Source organism: Suricata suricatta, chromosome 1 (genome assembly GCF_006229205.1).
Source record: "Suricata suricatta isolate VVHF042 chromosome 1, meerkat_22Aug2017_6uvM2_HiC, whole genome shotgun sequence".
Lineage (NCBI taxonomy): Eukaryota > Metazoa > Chordata > Mammalia > Carnivora > Herpestidae > Suricata > Suricata suricatta.
In genome coordinates, this window is record NC_043700.1 from 84,715,691 (window position 1) to 84,739,084 (window position 23,394).

A 23,394-nucleotide genomic window follows, 5' to 3' on the forward strand; every position below is an offset into this window, starting at 1 on the left:
GAGAGAGTTGGGGAGAGAGAGGGATACAACTAGAGTCTTAAATCAGGCCATGTGTATATCCTTAGGTTTTGGATACCTTTGATCATTATCAGCTTCAATTAAATGCAGAAGGCAGGAAGTTACTTCAAGTTTAGGCTAAATATTCTGGCCCTGATGACATGGGGATTCTAAACATGGTTACTATTTTATTTTAAAAATCAGTGTCATTTAATCTATTCATTTAGAGTTTTCCAAATAGAGTTAGATTTTGTGGAGAATCTTCTGTTTACACATTTTAAAAAATAGTCATTTTCTTATGCCCATGTTTATGAGATTGGTATTATATTGTTGGATAAGAAAAATAAAAAAAAGTCCTTTCAGTCTTTGAAAACATTTATGACAAGTATTTATTGACCTGGACTTATAAAGAATTTAACTGACCATTTCAACCAAGTTCTTATTTTTATGCCTCTCTGATAATTAAATGAAAATGCTGTCAATACATATTCAAATAGGTATATTTTACATGTATTCAGATATACTTTAGGCTGAATCATATATTGTAAATAAGTAATACTGTGTAGTAAATAAGTGAGCTGGAAGACAAAATATTCTTTGACATCAGCTAAATTAAGCAAGGGGTGTGTGTGTGTGTGTGTGTGTGTGTGTGTGTAAACGAGTATTAATTGCATGACTTTTCCATGATAATCACAGATTTTCCATTGAGAGGTTTATCATTTAGTAAATCCAGTAGATAAATAAATAGAACATTTTATGGGAATGAGGTAAAAAGATATGATAAGGGTAAATGTAGGGCAAAGAAAGGTTACAGGAAAATCTGACTGAGGTTATAATAGTTAAGTCGGACACTCATGTGCAAGTGCACAGGTAAAGGCTGCTGGAAAGGGGTTTTTGAAAAAGCAGCAGCTTTTAAGAAACATTTTTAAATAACATTTTTAATGAAGATAGACTAATAGCAGCTTTATTTTTTTTAAATAAAATCTTTTAAAAAAGATAAAGAGCACACTTTTAATATAAGGGTAAGCTATTAATTACCTAGAGCCTATTATTTTTACATTAATTGATGACATGGATGTTTTCTTTTTAATTTCTACCATTAACATGCCTGAGTATTTAAGTTCTTTGCTTTGTTTAGCAAAGCATTTTCCGGGTTTTCATTCTATTTTGTAACTTTGGTGCATTAGCACAATAACAAGAATTGCATAATTCTGAAAGTTATTTTTTTTCAGTTTGTTTCATTCTTCTGGATCAAATAATAACTAGATTTAAGCTTTGTTATTGTTACAGTTTTGCTAATGTTATTGTTCAAATATATTATTCATTTGATTTGAGTTAGATTTATCGTTGCAGTTGGGTATTTTATACTTTATCCTCTGGTGTAGCACTGCTTAATATTTTTTTGTTTGTTTCACACATCTATGTTTGCACATAATGATGGTGATTTTATAATCTGTGATTCAAACCGCTACATTTTGGGAAGGAAAAAAAGGCAGTATGAATAATTTGGCTGTGATGTCAGATATAATCTTTGACTATTCTGGATGAATTTATAGCATGCTATGTCAAAACTTTAAGCAATACTCTAAATATTTAAGCCTCACTTTACCTAGAATTTAATCTTTTAAATGCAGGTATGATTAGGCTACCTTGTAGTTAAATGATTGTTTTCAAATTCATATTGACCGAGTTAGATTTTATTTTTGTTCTGTAAAGGATGCTCATAAGTCAGAAAAAGAGATTTGTATGGATATATACAATCAGTATGGTCTATTAACCTAAAATGCTAAAACTAAATCTTTTGGAGTTTATTTGACCTTCAGAGAATATATTTTTATTTTAAATGGTATATGAAACTCACCTGCAACAGATGCTAAACTTTTTCATTTATAAAATAAGGATATAGAAGCTTGTCTTGCTATGCTAAATTTCTGTGAGGATTAAATGAACTATAATAAAATATAAAACAATTCTCATGGCACTTCATATATTATATATGTGTTGTACATATTACTTTATTTTCTTTCAATCATAGGTATCATATTGATAAAGTTCAAGTCTGATACATTGATATATTGCATGAAATAATTTTGCTTTCTGTTTCACATTATTTTCATGTAGATATTTTATATATTTGTACAAAATAACAATTCTATTTCTATAATTTTGAAAGCTATCTTAAGTTGTTACTTGTTCTAGTTTTCATTTTCATTATTGAACTCCAAGGTCAAATGTTTTCTTATTTTCATTTGTCAACTTGTTTTGACAACTTTAGTCAATCTATTTTTAGTCTCTGCATATCCAGACAAATTTCTATCTTGAGGGTATGTAGACTTTTTCATAGAATAATATAAGGCCCTTCTTAATATATGTGTGTATATATATATATATATGTATATATATATATATAGGATTAAAATTTAGAGTTTGCTTTTAAAAGAAATCAGATTTCTTTTCAGGAAACATATGGGAGAGAAATCATATGTACCTCAAAACCAGTGTAAATGTGTCATTCTTCAGTGACTATAATACTTAATTTGCAAAAGAAGTTTTTAAAAACAGAATCTGGATTATAGAATTGATCAAGTTGACACAATGACCACAAACAAAGTTAAGATAGTCATATTCTATTCTTCATCAAAAGTTAAGAAGAAATCTTTGATTATAATTCTCCTTCCATTCAATGTAAATGAATAAAGCCTATCGTTATCAAATTTCCTCAATGCATTTCTTATGTATGCTTTCCTAAAATGAAAACCTTTCTTATTTCCAAAAATTAAAATTTTGCATAGCATGTCTTAGATAAATGTGAACCGTTATAAAATTTGATTCCCATAGGAAGGATCCATAATTTATAAATTATGTTTATTTAGATGTAAATGACATTACAAGGAAATTATTGGTCATCATTATCATTATTATGATAAAGTTAGTTAAAGTAATCTTGCTAGTCTTCAGTGTAAAAGCTAAAGCCAGTATTGCTGTTTTTGTCACTGAGTATATTTTGCTTTTCCCTATAGTTGTTTAAGAAAAGTGTTTCTGAACACTCTAAAACATAGAACTCTTTCATTTGCTTTATTCTTTGAAGCCTCTAGCCATTTTATATTTTTGCATGATTATCATCTAATCCCTCTGTCCTTCTCCTCTCGTTAAACAACCTCTTCTAATGTCTTATTCATCTAGTGATGTTTTATATGATTCAATCATTCAATAAAATTAAATTTTATATTATTTTCTTTAATAAAAATTTGTCTTCATATCTTGACCCTAACAGTATAGCTGATATTTTGTTTCCTTTTTTATAGGGACATCTGTTTGCAGACTCAGCAACAGAATTTCCAGGAACCTACAGGCCAGTTCTCCAGTTACCTCTTATTTTTGATTGGAGAAAGCTGAGGTGATTTAAGAAATGTGATGGACTAAGGATGTGGAGGTGGTGACAGATTTATGACAATGTTTAGATGTGAAGAGGAGAATTAATCTGGAAAGTAAAATGTCTGAATAACTTCTTATATGATTGCAAAGTGAATAGGATTTTGCAGATCATGCAAGTAAGTAGTCCAAATGCTTTCATACTCTTAAGACAATCAAGGACTTGGCAAAATCTCCTCCACAGAGAAGGGCTTTATGTTTATACAGGGATGCCAGACAGCATGCCAGTTCACTCAACTTGGACCAGTATTCTTTTGTGTAAGTCTGGTATTAAACTCAAAAGCATCCACTGCAAATGGGGCAAGAAGTACTGGATACAGGGCCAACTTCATGAGTGTGCAACCTGGATGTTTGTATAAGACCCAGCTCTCAGAGGGGCATCATGTTTGGTTTAATGTTATGATCTGCTATCTTGATTTTCCTCAGAGTTGTGGGGAAACTTATTGAGAATGTCTTTCATGTACCAAAAGGGTGCACCATTGCAGGTGTCACAGCTGGTGGTCCCTTTATTTCCACTAGCTGGTGGCCAGACTGCAACAATGATCAATGCCTCAAGTAGCAAGAAATTCACCATTATTCAGTCTCCAGATGTTAAATTTCTGTCTACCATATTCACATCTCTGGTTTCAGTGTGAAGTTCCTTATCTGTATTCTTCACCAGGTCAGCAAAGTCACCAATTATCTTGTTTTGTTCATCTAGCTCATTAGCAATTTCCGGCCCCATTGGTTTATGGTGATTTTTGATAAAGGAAAGGACATCAAGTCCTATATCCTGTTCTTAGATAATTTTCTGCTGCGGTTGCAGGATTTCATCAAAACCCAAGCCTCTAGTTTCCCCTGGCTCCTCAAAGTGTTCAAGATTGGGTACTTTCCCATTAGCTTCTTTAGTCATAAGGGTATACTTCTTTCATAAGGATTTTATTGTTGAGTGTCCTCAGCAATGTCTTGGACAACTGGAGAAGTGGAATCCTATGTGGAGGACCAAAGGCCAGGTGCCATTGAACTCTTTGATCGTGCATTTGATGCTTTCTGCTGGTAGCGGAAGACTACAATGGCCCATGATGCTTGTACTCCACAGTTCACAGGCACAGGATATATCTGTCATTTGGTAATATTATCTACTTATTGATCCGGGCTGTTAAACGGGCCTGTTTATTTGATAAAAATCTATTAATTTTTCTGTATTTTTGTTTTTAATAAAAAACAGTTACTGGAAAACGTTATAATCTCTCTTAAAAACAGATTAAGAAGGGGTGCCTGGGTTGCTCAGTCGGTTAGGTGCCTGACTTCTGCTCAGGTCATAATCTCACAGTTTGTGCGTTCAAGCCCTGAATCGGGCTCTGTGCTGCTAGCTTAGAGCCTGGAGCTTGTTTCATATTCTGTGTCTCCTTCTTTCTCTTCTCATGCTCTGTCTCTCTCTGTGTCTCACAAAAATAAATAAAATGTTAAAAAATTAATTAAAAAACAGATTAGAAAAGATCTATGGAAGTTTGGGAGGAAGAGTCTATCTGAGGCATGAGCAAAGTCAAGAAAGGGTTCATTCAAGTAGTCTCTGAAGCTGGGTAGGAGTCATGGGTAAAGATCAAACAGTAAAATAACTCAGGTGGAAAGAATAGGGTAAACAAAGAAGAGTGTGGGGAAGGGCAAAAAGTTTGGTGGGGCTTCAGGGTTTCAGTGTCAGGAACTGGTAGATTAACAGAGGAAAGAGATCCATCTTGAACTTTCCCTGATTATATTACAGAACTTGTGTAATTGACATCTGAAGGGACAATGGAGCAATGTCATTGTCATCCCATTCACATACAGCACTAGCAATGTCTTGTGAGAACAGACTTCCAGTGGACGCATCGTTTGTGGGAGTTCAAGCAACAAGTCTCAGCAAATATAAGGGAAAGAAGCAGCTTAGGTTGATGACTAAATGAATGGGTGACAGCACATTAGAGACTGCACATTTACTTCAAACCAGAAATTTCTTGGCACACATAAGTCAGTAGTGTTCTTTGAAACACCCAAGAAATGTTATCATATTAGTTTTAGTTGTGGAAACTAACTAGTTCTACTAGCTACCCTATTAAATTGAAAGTGAATTGAAGAAGAAAGATAGGTCACTCATAGTTTCTTTTACTTTCAGTCATTTCTTCTTTAGTATCAGGGCCTAAAGCATGTAGGTAGAAAATGCATGCATCAAGGAGTGAAGAATAACAGTTCAGTTAATTTTGTGCAGTGTTTCTACTCTTCTGGTAAGAACAAAATACATATGCATATACTGGCTACAAAATACAAATTGTGTAATTTCAGTGATTCTGCATATGAGTTCAGTGCTCTTATATTTGCATTTAAAACTGGCATTTCACCATAACAAAGATAAACAGTAAAATTCATGAAGAAAATTTTAAATTTAAATTTCTCTATTTTAGAACAGTAATTAACAATAATGATAAAAAGTGACAAGTCGAGAGAGAGATGGTGGGGGGAAAAAGCATTCTTTCTATTTCATCAGTTTAACAATAAATTTTTTACCTTTGAACCAGGGTCTCTACATTTGCTCTTGCACTGGGTCCAGCATATTACATAGCCCAGCTGACCTGGACCCTAAGCATATCACTATTACCCATTGTAGACATAGAAATTTGGGAACATGTAAATTCCTCCAGAATAAATGCAAGGCACTGGGGGCAGAAGAGATTAACACTACTTGCTGAAATTTTATTTCCTTCTAATTAGGTGTCACTGGATCTTAAGGTAGGCTTCACATAAATGTGTGGACAAATATTTGTTCTAAGCACCTGTGGTATTATGTATTTTTTTCTGAGTAAGCTTTAAGTTCCTTGAATGATAAAATCATACTTCTCTCACCTTAAACTATGTATCAAAGAATGCCAGTGCTCCAGGGTATGCCCTGGGAACTCCTTACCATTGGTGCTGTGTTCTTCTAACAGATGTTCTCACTAGTGCTCTCTTAGTGCTTGTGAAAAAAGGAGTGCCCAGGAATATATCTCTTCCATGGATAGAACCTAGCCAATGATGAGGGCATTAACATTCTTAACACCTTTGTAGCTGCTTGAGGTAACTATAGTTATTCTCTACCTTGCCTTCAAGGATTCCCTATGGAATTGAGCAGAGCTTACTCTCTTTGTGATGTTTTCAATTTCACATACATGCTTTGCTGTTTTCCTTCTCCTGCTTCACTTTCACTTTCTACTGCTTATTTCTGAAAAACATCCTAATAAATTCCTTTTACACGCATCCTTGTCTCAGAGTCTGCTTACAAAGAAACTCAACTTTAAGACCCCCAGAAAAATTAGATTATTTGACAAGAGTAAAAAACAACTTATACATGTTTATTGAATTCCATTGAGAACAGTGTGTGTATAAACAGGTAAAATTCTGTATATGTTTAAGTTTATCACTATTAATTTTCCTATGAACACCCATGAATATGATGGAATCTAAGGAATTAAGTGGTTCATTTTATATTAGGGCTTATTAGGAATGTGCTGGCTGAATTAACAAAATAAACAGATACCATTTTCAGTTATTTCACATTCCATACATGTAACTTTAATTTTTATGTTATAAGTGATTAGAAATTATACTTTATATAATTGTAAGGAAAATGTAGGCATTTAATGATTCAATGATTTTACATATTTAGTCACATTTTGCTAGAAATAGAAAACTTCAACATCCATCTTCCATCTTCAACAATTTCTTCCTTTTAAAATATTCATATTACATAAGTTTGTAGTATTTTTGAAGAGAGGAAAAATGTATATAAGCAAGTTTTATGAACATTTTGTGACAAAAATAAATGTGGTCATAAAGAAGGAAAAAATGAGAACAATTCATTGAAATTATTTTTTAAAAAACAAAAATAAGTGGGACTAAATTAAACTAAAAAGTTTCTGCACAGCGAAGAAAATCATCAAGGAAATGAAAAGGCATCCTATTGAATGGGAGAAAATATTTGTATGTCATATATCTGATAAGAGTTAATATCCAAAATAGATAAAGCACTCATACAATTCAATTCAAAAAACAAACAATCCAATTAGAAAATGAGAGGAAATTCTGAATAGACATTTTTTCCAAAGAGATATACAGATTGTGAACAGGTACATCAAAGATGCTCTCAAAGTCACTCATCATCAAGAAATGGAAATGAAAACCACAATGAGATATCACCTCAAAACTGGCATTTATGAAAAAGACAAGAGATAAGTGTTGGTGAGGTTGTTGGGAAAAGGGAACTCTTGTACACTGATGGTGTGAATGTAAGTTGGTGCATGCAGCCCTGTGGAAAATGGTATGGAGAAAGGTTCCTCAAAACATTGAAAATAGAACTGCCATATAATTCAGCAATTGTACTTCTGGCCATTTATCTGAAGAAAATAAAAAGACTAACTTGAAAAGATGTATACACCCCTATGTTCACTGCAGTATTGTTTACAATAGCTAAGATAAGTGTATTGTCCATCAATGGATGAATAGTAAAGAAAATCTGGTGTAGATATACAATGGAATACTGATCCGCTATAGAAAAGAATGAAATCTTGTGATGTGACTACATAGTAGATGGATCTTGAGAGCATTATGCTAAGTGAAACAAGGCAAGTAGAGGAAGATAAACAACATATGATCTCTTTTTTTATGTGGAATTTTAAAAATACATATTAGGTTGAGAAGAAGCTCATAGGTCTTGGTGGTTGCCAGAGGTAAGGAGTGGGGGTAGGAGAAATGGATTAATTGTTTTTGTTTAGTATAAATAAATAAATAAAATAAAAAATACTCAATAATAACATTACTTGATCCTGGAGATGTATTCAGTTATATGCATTCTATTATATATATTATATATAATATAATGTATGATTTTAATTATGCATAGTGTATTATGTATTATGTAATATAGATGTAATGCAGTATATGTGTATTATGTATATACTGTATATACAATATAATAATATATGATATGCATATATAAGCTATAAATTCAATCTTATATGTATAAATATGTAAATTTATATATATATAATTGAGAGGACAGAAATAAAGTAATTGAGAGAGCACTTAAGCACTTAAAATCTTAAAAGCTACTGTAAAATTATACTTTTAAATATGAGTTTCTCCATATTTTCCCTATGGCAGAAGATACAGAAACATGATATGTGATTACATAAAGACTTTTTATAGAGCATTTTCATGGTAAAATATTTTGAAATACCATATATATTTAGTAAACATATGGATATAGTAAATATATGCATACATGCATACATGCATATATTTCCTTTAGCAATATCTGGGGCTCCAGTGGCGCAATCGGTTAGTCATTTAAAGTGTTAAGTGTTTCGTTTAGTTTTTGAAGTCATCCTAGTGATGACAATAATAGCTAACATTTTCACTTAACAACTTTTTATTAAATATCCAATATGTTCCAGGAATTGCTCTAAAGAATAATGAGTAATTTTTCTGAATAATGAGAAGTAAATGAAAGGGTTTCAAAAATAGAATGATTGGTGAGGGGCTATACAATTCTCCCTAATCCCAAATGTTTTATCTTTAATCTATAATAAAAACTAATTATATTTAATTCCCTTGGCTCTAAGTCTTCCCAGTTTTTAGGAGTCGTTACTTAAAATACTATAATTCCTTTAAAAGATAAAATGTAAAGCATCTATCAGTGAGCATAATGCACCATTCATTCAAGACAAGAAGGCGAAAAGGTCACTGGGAGATGATTGGAATTACAAGGGAGGTAATCATACCACAGGTAAACTGGTCAATTTTCCATTTGGCCTATGAAGAGTCCTTTCTTTTTCAAAGTGACGAAGTGTGTTTCTGTGTGTGTATATGAGTAGGGGGAGGTAACTTTATCTTTTCAACTCTAACTTAAAATACATGTTTTATAAAAGACAACTTTGTTGATGTCAATTCTCATTTTATCACTTGTTGATATCAATTTAGAAATTAAGAATATTAAATATTAAGCTTACTATTAAGTAATACATATTACCTTTTCCACACAGAGCTTAATGTTTTTACCAATCTTTGAAGCATACCTTATAGTTTTCTGATAAGTAATATGGTTAGTAAACAAGTAAAATAATGTGAAAAGATGACCTTTAAGAACTTTCAAGAGCTTTAATTCAATGGCAGTACAATTTATTTAACCTTTTAGAAAGTACTCATTTTTGACACAGACTTTACTTTTCAAATTTATACAATCAGTATGTTAGAAAATATAGTTTATATTTATTCATAAGCTCATCTATATAGTGCAGGATTTTAAGTTATAGTTTATTTAAAACTCTAGAATAAATTGCAGTTTATGTACATAGTTTTTATTTGTTATATTAACATACTTATATACTCAATGACTATATTACTGGTATACATGTGTATATATAAGATATATAAATGAAATTTGTGTTTTACATATATTCATATTACATATTTATGATATGTAGCATAAAATACAGTAATAAAATATTAATTATATAAATATCTAAAGTATATACATGTAATATAAGTAGGAGAAAGATTACATATACATATAGCTGTCTCTACATTTTTTTCTTGTTAAAGAATAGATGTTGACAAAAACATCTGTTTCTCCCTTAGACTGTGAACCCTTAAATGTTCATAGAATGAATACAATTTCAAACAAGTCACATCACTTGCCCCACATGTTCTTGTGTGGAAAGTGAGAAGGGCAGTGATTTGAAGTGGCTTAGATCAGAATGACAAAGATTTTAGCAATCCAGAGGAAAAATTCCAAGAGCAAATGAATATCAAGTTTAGAAAATAATGACATTTCAGAAGTATTACCCAGGCGTATTTAGAACATATTGTACCTCAAAGAAGCAATTTGCATGTTAAATGTATTATATATGTTTGTATGTATATATATATCATCTTTATATGGTCCAAATAAAGATCTCATATTCAGACACAATATGATATAACTATATGAGTAGCAATTTGATACATAATTAAAATATTTTTTAATTTGGATTTTATTTTAAAGATCATGATATTATAGAAATTTCTGTAGGTGCTTTGTCTCTATCTTTTAGTAGTCATTTTGATGTTCTTATATGATCCATTTCTTTGCTTCCATTCTATAAAGATTTTTCCTCATATTTAATGTAATTAAAAATATTTCAGAATAGTATAAATGTGGCAGGAGTTATCTTCTTCTTAACGCCTTCCATAATTTTGATATACAGCTTAAGTTATTGAAATTTTACAATAAGTATCCTATTTTAAATAGTTGCATTTTACCTGATTTATTATACTACAGAATTATTGCACGTAGTAAAGATGACTGAAATCTTTGGTGCATATGATGACTTTTATTACTATATTTTTCTTAGGTTGTACTTTAAGCTTATCATTAATTGGGTCTGAACACCTTCACCATTTGGAAAAATTGACTATTGATTTTTTAATGCAGAAAATTGATATTGCTTTCATAGGATAGGAAGGAAAAAGGTGAGTTTAAAACCTACAGACTCTAATAAAAATGTCTGATGATTGCTTCTCTTTATTATAGGATGATTAAACCCAGCACTTTAGAACAATGTGTTATTCTCCTTCTTTATTATCCTAGGAAATATTTTAAAAAATAAGTGTCATCAATTTTTAAATTACTTCAAAATATACGGAAGGAATCCTACTAGTAATACTATTCCTACTATTTCAAATATTATTATTTGAAATAATCAAATAATTGTCATGGACTATTTCTGTTATTACATTTTCTATTTCTTAAGACATAAATTTAAAGGGACTAATTTTAAAAGGCCAAGATTGGAGGGGAACATGGGTGGCACAGTCAGTCAATCGAACGACTTTGGCTCAGGTCATCATCTCACAGTTCATGAGTTTGAACCCTGCATCCAGCTCTGCGCTGATGGCTCAGAGCCTAGACCATGCTTCGGAACCTGTGTCTCCTTCTCTCTCTGCCCTTCCCCCACTCATGCTCTGTGACTCTCTCTCTCTCCTTCAAAAATACATAAGCATTAAAAAAATTTTAAGAACAAGTTTGGAAATTAATGGAGAATGCCACCCTAGAGAAATGAAATATTTTTAAAATGCAAGTAGTGTACACTTACCCTTTTCTCCTCCATACTGGGCAAATGGACTATTCTGGTTTGGCCTTTCCTCCACCATCACTCAGTGTTTACCTGGTATTTTAGATATTAATTGAATTCAATGAGTTTTGGTCATTATCTGAGTAGACTTTGGATAGTTAAACAATATCTATTTGGGTTTATGTGTATTCAATCTAAACAATAATGTGTGTAAGATTTTAACATTTCATAAGTATCTTTTTCAAATTTTTCAATGATTTATCTCACAGTGCAACCACTACTTTTTCTCAGTCAATGAACTCTTTTCTTAAAGTTATGTTGTCTCCGTGCTAGGCAATGTCCAGGGGCCTCTAGGAATCCTGCAGAAGATACTCAATGTCAAATTTTGCTTCATCTCATGAGTTCTTGCTACTTCTCTCTTTTCTTGTAAGGAAAGTCTAGAAGCATTGAAAAGGCAGGCACTAATAATGGGTCTGGTTATATAATGAGAAATGAGGGACTAAAGTGAAACAAAGAGCCAAGTAAATCCACTTAGTGCATACAAATACACACACACACACACACACACACACACACACGTGCACAACCAGCAGGTTCAGAGTAGGTATGGTTATGTTTTCAGGGAAAATTCTCATTCAGATCTACAATTAGTAAATCAGGGATGGAAACCAGGATATTATATCAGAATTCTATTTATTTTAAACCATGCAATGACACATATAAATGAAATTACATCATCTTCTTTTTCTGAACATAAAACAATACATTAAAAAAAGGTTTTGTTAATCACATAAGTTTACTCTTTCAGTCATGATTTGACCAGAAACACTGAAATAATTGTAGAAGTAATTCTATAATGATTATTAAATAATATTAAAATGAAGTGATATCTGCCCACATTTTATCCTGATTCAATTATCATTTATTCAATCATGAACTTGTATATCAAGTGTTCATTGCCTGAATGCTTACTATGTATCAAGTAGTGTATGTTAAGTGGTATGCTTGCATAGAGAGAAAAAGATGTACTCTTTTTTAAGTCTAATGGAAGTACACACATACACACATGCACACACAGAGACATGAGTATTAAAACATTAAGCACATACTCAAATACACATAGGTGTATATATAAATGCATTTAGGTGGAAAACACTTTAAAACTCAAGAAATCCACTTTGAAGAAATGAGATTTAAGAATGAAGAGAACTCAACCAGACACAGATCTGGGATTTGGGGAGAGATCTAGTCTACTTGTTATCTCAGAGAAACTGTAAAATTATAATACTCACAAGTTCCAAGTGTTGGAAACCATTTCAGGCAATGATACGAATCTTTTTCCAAATGAATGAAGACATTATTAAAGAAAATAGTGCTCATCAGTGCTGTCAGAATACTATTAGGAACCCTAGCTTCATGTCAAGTATAAATCAATCCTTTCAACACGTACATCTTCCAAAAATCTCCAAGGCAACACAAATCCATCAAAAGTAATAGTGCCAGGGAATGCCTGGAGGGTGGCCATTTTATTCTGTAGTTTTAAAGAAGAAAGTGCAAGTGCGTATGGGAAGTCTGGCTTACTCAGCATTGACAAAATGAGACCAATAAAAGTTGTGCATCTTCATGCTCTATTTCAGATGACTAAATTTATCTGGTTTCCAGCTCTTAGTAGGTTTAACCAGATGTGTCACTGCTCTCTGAGCCTGCTGTTTCTGGCAGACATTTGATTGCTGCTGCAGATGTTCAGTGTTGCTGGCTCTGTCCATCAGTCCCATTGTTTATCTCAAACTTGAATTATTTCATCCTAATGACTGAGATTTCTTTGTTCATTTGACTCTTAGGCAGTTAATTCATTGGCTTAAATAGTGTCTCAATTTTATTCATGAATCAAAGGGAGCTTGAGGAGATGAAAATGACAAAAATATACAAATAAACTGTATAAAATAAATATGTTTGTCGTCATGAAATATTAGTGCTGCAGAAAATTGAGAAGCATTTTCGTGGAAGTATTATTTAAATATAAAGTGCCTCATGTCAGATTAGCCAAGATGTTAGCTAGGAGAAACAAGATTAAACCAAGGTTTCTTACGTGGCCGTTTTGGGAAATTTGTAGCACATAGCCACAATTATCGACTCAGATTAACAAATTATGGCTTGTGGACCAGAGCCACTCTTCCGCCTGGGTTTGTAATGCAGTTTTGTTTTGCTTTGTTTTTGGAGCACAATTATACCTATTTATGCCCACTTTTTACTTTTATTCTAAGATTCTTTTCCAACAGGAGTTTAAGTGTGTGGCAGAGACCCTATGACCTGCAAAGCCTAAAACATTTACTGATTGACCGTTACAGGAAAAGTTTGCTGACTCCCAATCTAACCCTTAATTATTATATAAACAATTGTACTCAACTTCAACTTTCCCAAAGATAGTTTGCATTATGTTGTTGCCATAGTACCTATTTTGGGTTTTGATGACTATCATAAACCAAAAACTGTCGTGGTTGGAAAGGGCTATATAGGACATTTAATTCAAATCCCACTCCGTGAAAAATGCCTTTTATTTCCGTTCTGACAGATGCCAACTTAAGTTTTGCTTGAATAACTCTACTGAAGGGAATGAGAGTGCCTGCGAGCGCAGGGTGCTGCATGAAAATACAACACTATTTGTTGGAATAAACCTCTATGTTTTCAATCAGTGATGATATTTGTAAAGTTTATTGATTATAATCCACTCTGCACACACGTCAGAGAACAAATAACAGCCTCCACACACCAGTCTTTCAAGTGATTTTACTTTCTTACATTTATCCTTCTATTTTCTAGGAAAACATGTTCCATTCATTCTCCCCGTCGGATCACGTTAACATCCTGAGAATGTTTCCTGGATGCTGTCTGAATTGGTGAGACATGTGTTGTAAATGTAGACCTGGAACTGGAAAAATCCCAGCCTTGCACGATGTGTACCCTTTCAGTAATATTGGACAAGTTCCTTAATATCTCTGTCTTATGGTGATCAGGACACATGTCACATGGTGGTATACTAGAAGTAAAGTGAGTTAGTATGTTCTGTGCTAAGTACACTGCCATAAACATAGTAGCCGTTCAACCAGTTCTAGTTCTTTCTCTAGCAATTCCCTTTTTCTTAGGAATCGGTTTGCATGTGAAAAAAAAAAATAGGGCATTTGCCTTGTCCAAAGTCCTTCATATTCTGTGAGGGATAATTAGTACCTAACCCAATTAACTGCAGTGCAACAAAGTAAATTCCCCATTCAAAGGTCCTAGAAAATATAGTAAATATGTTTTAAATAGATGAAGAATTCAGATGAGTTTTATGGAATGCTTTAGATTTAATAATCTATGTTCTTATTTAAGTTCGCAAACTAGGTAGCTTAAAAATTCATTTTGTAAAATATTTTCAGAAGACAAAATCAGCTTTTTATGTCTTTTTCAATAAATATTGTGTTGCCTCTGGGATCTAATGAAAACTGTATATTATAATCATTTGTTTGATGACAGTGTAAGCGCAGCTTAAGACGTGAGAATGGCTTTTTGATGTGGCTTCCAGCAGCTTGTGAACTCATTCTTGCAATAATTAAAGACCTTTTAAAGTGATAATAGCTCTTTCAGATTATAGTTATTCTTTAGACAAGTAGAGTTATTTGCTGGGTATCTAGTATCTTCAAAAGCTAATGAATTTTTTAAATATATTAAACATATTCTAAGAGTTATGTTCTACAGTGAAAGAAATGGCCTCAGTGGCAAATCACTTTCTTCTTATTTAACAAGTGCCATTTCTTCAGTTTAATTTTTTTTGCATTTTTAAGATTTTCGATAATTAAAAAATATACTAATAACTACATTTGTATGTAACGCCTAATCTGTTCACAAAGACACAGTCTCACCAGTTTTACTAATTGCTTTTATTGGTACCAATTATGTTCAGGCAGAAAGCGTTGAGGAGGAAAAGGAGAGGGATCATTGTAGGTGAAATTTTTCCAATTTTATTTAAAAAGCTGTTGATCATTTTGCATCTTTGATAATACCAGCTAAATCACTGATTCTTTTTTATCTTTAGAATTTTTGACAAATTTCTGTGTGACATAGAAATGTCCTCAAACCAAATAGTAATGCTAGCTGTGTGTATAAAAAAACAGACAAATCAATGAAGTTATTATGTCATAAAGCAGAGTACATCCAGTCAAAAACCAATTATATAATTTTCTGTGTTTTACTGTAAAAATCCTCTTATTATAAGAATTATATCAGGTTATATGTGGTTTATAAGAAAAAGATTAAACTGAAAAGATTAGAGGAATTTTAGATTTTATTATGTTATATCAAGCAGGACATCATAGGAGTAAAGCTGTAGATGCCTTTCACTGGGCTCAAAAGTGCAAATTCTTATGAGCCCTTATTTAAAATAGAAACATTTTGCTTTTTTCACTTTAACTTTTTATTAAGTGCTTCTACTTTAATTTTCCTCTAATTATCATAAAAATTGAGGCATTATTAGGAGAGATCCAATCAGTTTCCTTTGCCCTTAATATATAGTTCTTTGTCCATAAATTATTTTCCTACTCATCCCTTTTATATTTTTTAATATTTATTTATTTTTGAGAGAGATAGAGCGAGAGCATGTGGATGAGTGGGAGAGGGGCAAAGAGAGGCGGTAGAGGATCTGAAGCAGGCTCTGCCAGGACAACAGTGATCCTGATGCAGGGCTGGAACCCACACACTGTGAGATCATGACCGGAGCCAAGTCAGATGCTCCACCTCCTGTTTGTCCCTTTTAAGCTCTTCACAACTTGTGACATTTCAATAGACAAGTCAGCTTTAACTGAATCAGTTTATTATATCCAGCATCAGTAGATCAGATGAGTAATCATAGTGAACTAACCCTGTATATTAATATATTGGACTCACTGAGAAGTCAATACATATTGTCTCTCCTTCTGGAGGAAAAAAAAAAAGACTTTCTGGAGATTTCCTATCCTCTGAAGGTAGCCTTTCCATAGATTAAGATAATATTCAATAGATTTTACCGTCTTTATGGAGGGAAACTGACCAACCAGGTAGAATGCATTTTGGCCATAACCGATCATACTGATGCTAACAGAAATACCTTTCACAACAAAATTGGCCACATAAGCAGTGTCAGGGTGGCTCAGTCGGTTAAGTGACTAACTCGTGACTTAGGCTCAGGTCATGGTATCCCAGTTCACTAGATCCAGCCCTGCACTGGGCTTCGCATTGACAGTGTGGAGCCTGCTTGGGATTCTCTCTCCCTCTCTCTCTCTCTCTCTCTCTCTCTCTCCACCTCTCTCTCTCTCTCTCTCTCTTTCTCTCAAAATAAATACATAAACTTTAAAAAATGGATAAATAAAAGTAGTGCCCTTAGGTCCAGGAATCCTACTGAAAAATCCTAATTTAAGAGAAAGATTAAAGCCATACTGTCCAAAATTACACAACATCTTTTAATTAAAGAAGTAAACTGACAGCAGTATGTAATATTTTTGAATGTTGTGAATAAGAAGATAGTACTCCATATTTGGGTGCTTTATGTAAAGTACCAACATTTCTGCTGGAGAACAAAACAAAACAGATATGATGACAAAAACTATTTAACAACTATAGAATGCAAAACACACAAATATAATATATACTGGCAATAGTATGAAGTCAGATTCTGAAAACCCCTTGTGGCAGACAATAATGCTTTAATGGTTGAATTACAATGGGAATGTTTAATAGATCTCAAAAGAGTGTTCCAGGCAACTGATATAGTTGGTGGGGACCTTGGGAGCCTTAGAACAATAGCTGTTTGTTAACTAATACAGAACTACTTAAATATGTTAAAAATCAGAATGGCTGTAACATTTTCAGCATGTAATACAACACTTAATTTTCACAACTACATTGAGAGCTGCATAATATGAATACCAATTTATACATAAAATGTGACTCCTAGAGAAGCCAAGTGACTCTACCTTGGCCACACAGTAGTGTCAGAGATTTTAAATCCACTTTCTTTAGATTCCAAAGTGAGAGGAAAAATTATTCCAAGTACCTTCTAGGTTTTAAGAATTTATTTGATTTTTTTCACCCCCAAATAATTAAATTTTATATGCGCTTAGAGGATTGAAAGTGCATTAAATTTTATATTGATAGTGTTTATCTTTGATTTTAGGGTCACATTGTGTTTCTCTTATATTCTTCTGTACTTTTTCATATATTCTAACTGGATGCTATATTTAGTCATATTGAATATAAAATGTACAGAATTTGGAGTTGCAGCAGGTAGAAAAAGTGAGAAAAAATACAGGTTACATATCCATATTATGACCAATAACAATCTTTATGATCAAATAAAAAAGATATATCTTCTTTCATTCTGACTTATTTACTAATTAGTATCTATGCTCCTATGTTAAATGGTAAAATAAATAATTATGAGCAACTGAATTTTTGAAGCATACTGAGGAGTTTTTGAAACTGCATGATCAATGTTTCAAAAGAGGCTACTTTTACTTCTCATAAATTGTTAAGTGAAACAAGCCAGACAGAGAAAAATAAATATTGAATGGTATCACTTATGTATGGAATCTAAGAAAAACACACAAATTATATGAAAACATACATAAATATGAAAATACATATATATCAATATATGTATATGTGTACATGTATATTTATACCTATATAGGGATTTGATGTCACCATTTTCCCAAATTGCTATTTCCCAAATTGATTAACTTTCCCTTTTTAAAGATATATTCCCTGCATTTTATTCTCTTAGTTATCAATACCTCATGAAAATCACTTCAAATCAATTATTAAGAAATTTAATTATTTTAGTAGCTGTATAGACTTTCATGAAGTGCTAATATCATAATTAATTCAGTCCTTCCACAAATCTCTAGCTTCAGAACTAGAAGTTGAGCCCAAATTTTCAGATCTTTCTTCATTTTGTGAAGGCCAAGGAAAATAGGAGTAGTCAAATAGTTCATGTTAGGCTTTCTACCAAATGTATCCAAATCTCTGAGGTCCAAACTTTGTTTTATACCTATACAAGCATTTAAACAGTCTGTAGAGTACAAAATCACATTAATTCTATCTTCACATTTTTATGTAGCCCAAAGTATCATTTATATTTAGCCACGCATAAACCCAACCACAGCTTGATTCAAGAGAAACAGAGATTTTCATTTATAGAGGAGGAATAGGAAATCATATTTAAATTCCCAACTTCTCAGAATCCTTGTCTAATAATAATCATTTTATCCAGCTTTCTGTGTGTTCATACTTTCAGTGGTGAACATTTTTGTTTGCACCACATTTAGCAATGAAGTACATATAGTGCAGGAAAAAGCTGCAGGTACTCACTTGTACTTTGGAATTCTTCTGTGGCTATCATGTCAGATATTCACTGCCCACTTAGGCACATATTTTGTTTTTCTTGGTTCCAGAGATTTGTATGGAAAAATTTTATTCCTGGAAAATATAGGACTTTTTTCTGCAGAAATGTATCTTTGCCTATTACAGAAAGATGTGGGCTTACTTTGCACAAAACTTCAGACTTAACTTTTTTTCCCTTATACCACCAACAGCTATCATACAGCATAAGAGAGAGTCAGCCAGCAAAATGGTTCCTTTTTATATTCGCCCATCCCATCTTGGAATCAGTCAGTTCTCTAAGGTTCTCCCTTCTTGTTTCCAAAATCTCAGGTTCATAAACATGTAATGTCAGAGAGAGGTAATTCTCCATGTTCATTGTATTATTTTGTTCACTATATAAGAGGAGTATAGCTAGAGTTTAGACTGATAGGAGAAACATTATAAATAAAAATAGACTTGGAAGGCTAAGATTCTAAGATTTGAAATTCATATATAAAGAAATATCCATGAACTAATGGATCAAGGTGTTTTGTTGTTGTTGTTGTTGTTATTTCGCTCAGAAAGAGAAAAACTAAAACAGTGTCTTGTTCTGGTATTTGGAGCTCAATTAACTTCATTAAGTTTGACAATTTTGCATGGAAAATTTATCTCTTCTATGTAAAATATACTTCTCTATTAATATAGAAATATTACTTTAATTTTATTTTTTTACCTGTGTTTGTGATTGTCTACTTTGATTTTGCAGAAGTACACAGCTAAGAGGTACAAGGAGATATTGAACCCATTTCATGGAATGCATACATACATTTGATGTTTTAACACAGAGAAGTGCAACAGACATTATCATCATATTAAATAAACCATTAAAAGAAGCAACTAAAATCAACACTACCCAAATATAATATGCTACTGTATATGTCATTAAGTGCTTGGATTTTATCAACTGAATTTCATAATATTGTGAGACAGGTTACATCTAGCTCATCTTCCAATATCTACCCATTAAGCAATATACCACCAATGAATCATTTGTTGAGAGACATATATTTGTGCTCCTTCCCCATTCAATTGGTCTCACATTATTAGTAATATATATTTCCTGAGTTTTAAGAATCAAAGAAGTATTAACTATAAATGTGAAACCATTTGCTTCTTCCTGAAATATATAATTCACTGTCTCCTTTCCATTTCCTGGTTTTCTGATCTGATACACAGCTTATAGTACACTTTACAATAGACTCCATTTTCAATCTTCTAGAATTCAGGCACACATCAAGATCAAATTTTGGGAGCAAGGATTTAGTTGCATGTTTCAATACCTCTTGCAGAAGTGATAAGCTATCTGCCTTGGTAAACTTGTGGATTCTCCAGTCAGACGTGGCACTTGAGGAGTGACAGCCTTTTGCTACAGAGATGGAAGGTCTCTAAGATATGGCACATTAACTCTTTCCGTTTATTTCAAGTATTTCAAAGTCAGGGAAAGAAAATAAAATGAAAAAAAAAAAGATTACCGTTATATGTGCTGTATGTAAGGTAAAGTACATGAAGATTTAATTTAGGAATTACTACTGATCAATTAAAAAAGTAATATCAGTGAAGATGATTTTAAAATTTGATGACTAAACGGGTACCTGGATGGCTCAGTCAGTGAAGCGTCTGACTTCAGCTCAGGTCATGGTCTCATGGATTGTGGGTTTGAGCCCCATGTGGGGCTCTGTGCTCACAGCTCAGAGCTTGGATCCTGCTTCGGGTTCTGTGTCTATTCTCTTTCTGCCACTCCCCTACTTACACTCTGTCTCTCTCTCAAAAACAAACAAACATTAAAAAACTTAAATTTGATGACTAAAAGCAATTTGATGATATGACATAGGCATGAACTTTATATGAAATGAGGTAGATACTTGGTAAAATTCCTATATTTAGAAAAAAGTTTTAATAACAAATATAATTTTTCTTTAGGAAAAATTGATAGTTTCTTTTTCTTACTTTCCTCTGAATGTATCTGAATTTAATCCCAAATATTTTTTATAAAGTGATTGTTGGCATATTTTACAACTTTGATAGTGCTTGTTTATTTAGAAAAGGAAGGTTTTTATTTGCTTGATTCTAAAGAATGGATTACACCCTTAAATTCTGTGTAATATAAGGAATCTATTAACATAATACACTTTATTTATGTTTTTTAAGTGCTTATTCATAAAACTTTTTATGGGAGCTTTTCATGGTTGCTTTTAATGAATATTTGGTACAATTTTACTGTCCATGAAGACATGCCAATAATTCCAAACATTTGTTTTTCATGGGTATCCAGTCACTGTTTAAAATTATTGTTATATTGTAGTATATTTCCTTTTATATAGTCCCATCCTTTTATGTAGAATTTTTTTTCATTAAGTTTTATATTATTCTGGTTTTGCAATTTCATATTAAAGTGCTTCCTTTTGTATAAGACTTTCCACATCATTATTTAGGTGTGGTTTGTTTTTCTGTATTTTGTCATAGGATGACAGTTTTCAACTCATTACATTTTTGGACAATGTGAGTGTAATACAAATATAAATCAGGTTTATGCACTATGCCAGCAAAATTACCCATCTATTTGTCTGTATAAATATTACCCATGCATGCTTTGTGACTCATCTTCTGTATTTCTTTCCTTAGTTAGTGGTCAGTGAATGTGGTATCTCATCTAGATTAATTGTCATAATAATAGAATTAATTTTAACATCTATTTATTGGTGAACTAATTGTCTATAATCTTAAAAATTACTTAAAATATCTTAAAGGTATTACAAACCATTTTATTTTAATTAGTTTATTTGCTTACCTTTTAAATTTTATTTAAATCCAAGTAAATTAACATATAGTGTAATAATGTTTCAGGAGTAGAATTCAGGGATTCATCACTTACATACAATACTCAGTGCTCCTCCCAACAAGTGCCCTCCATAATGCCCACCACCCATTTAGCTCATCACCTCACCCAACACCCTTCCAGCCACCTTTTTTTCTTTTTACTTAAGAGTGTCTTATGGTTTGCTTCCCTCTCTTTTTTTATCTTATTTTTAAAGTTTATTTATTCTGAGAGAGAGAGAGAGAGAGAGAGAGAGAGAGAGAGAGATAAGGAGGCACTCAAGGATAGTGAGAGAGAATCCCAAGCAGGTTCCGTGCTGTCAGTGTGGAGCCCAAGGTGGGGTTCAAACTCACAAACTGTGAGATCGCGACCTGAGCTGAAACGTGGAGTCAGACACTTCACCGACTGAGCCACCCAGGAACCCTAAAAACCATTATAAACTGATACTGACAATTTTATATAAAACTCTTCTGCTTACTATCTTCACATCTGCTCCCACTTTATGTTGATGATATCGCAAATTCTATATTCATGCTGTATACCTTATTAATTACATTTACGGTTTTTATGCTTTTATTTAAGAAAAAGTCTGTAAAAGAAATAAATGTGACTTGTACTATCTCATTACAAAAAATGTGAAATTACAATATTACAAATGTGAACATATTGCTGAACACCAAAGAATTTTAGGTTCTTCTGAGATGATTGGGCCTTGTAATGTGGAGAATGAGAAAGGGTCCCAAAACAGTGTATATTTGGGACCTATTTAAATTATAACACATGACAATGGTATCTCTTAGTTCAAAGACCCCCAAAGAGACAATAAATAGCTGAGACATTAAAAGTAAGTAAATAGCAGTATTGTCCGATGTTAAAAAATAATCATGAATTCAGTAGACATGAATGGAAATCCTTAAAAAATATTTCAGCTTTCCATACTCTCTTGCCCCAAGTTGCATCTTGCATTTTGATTCTTTTCTTATTTAAGTGTTCAAGTAAAAAGAAAAAAAAATCATCAGGAATCCTTACCTCCAATATCTGAGGCTTCTATTGGGTCTTTACGGCTCTTAACTCTGCCTTGGAGAAAATGTGTCACATAGTTTTCCTAGGTGCATGGCCTTCTTATAGGGAGAGAGAGTTTCTAGTTTCAGTATCAGTAGATTAAAATTTCAAACATCTGTAATTGTTCTCATATTCATCTTTTGATTGAATCTAAGTTTACATTGCCATAACTTAAAAAAATGTCCTGTTTCCATGGAAAAAGCTAGCCTCCCATCAATACACAGTCTATCCATATTTGTCCATATTTAAAGAAAAGGGCACCATATACCCTTCAGACTTTTCCCCATTAACAATTGAATTTCAATGTCTTCTTTTCCCATACAATTATTCTGTAGCCTATATATTCTACTACATGTGCTTCTAGGCTTCTTTAATTGTCAAATGCTTTTTAAGTTAAATTAAAAATACAAAGTAACTGTAAAAAAGAGTAAATGACATTTTGCTATTCTTATAATTAGGCTTTTTACATTTTGTGAAATTTTAGTTTGGGTATACTCTAAAATGTGCTAAAAATCTAGTATCTGTGAAATGCAGGAGCGGTTTTAAGGAAAGTAGGTG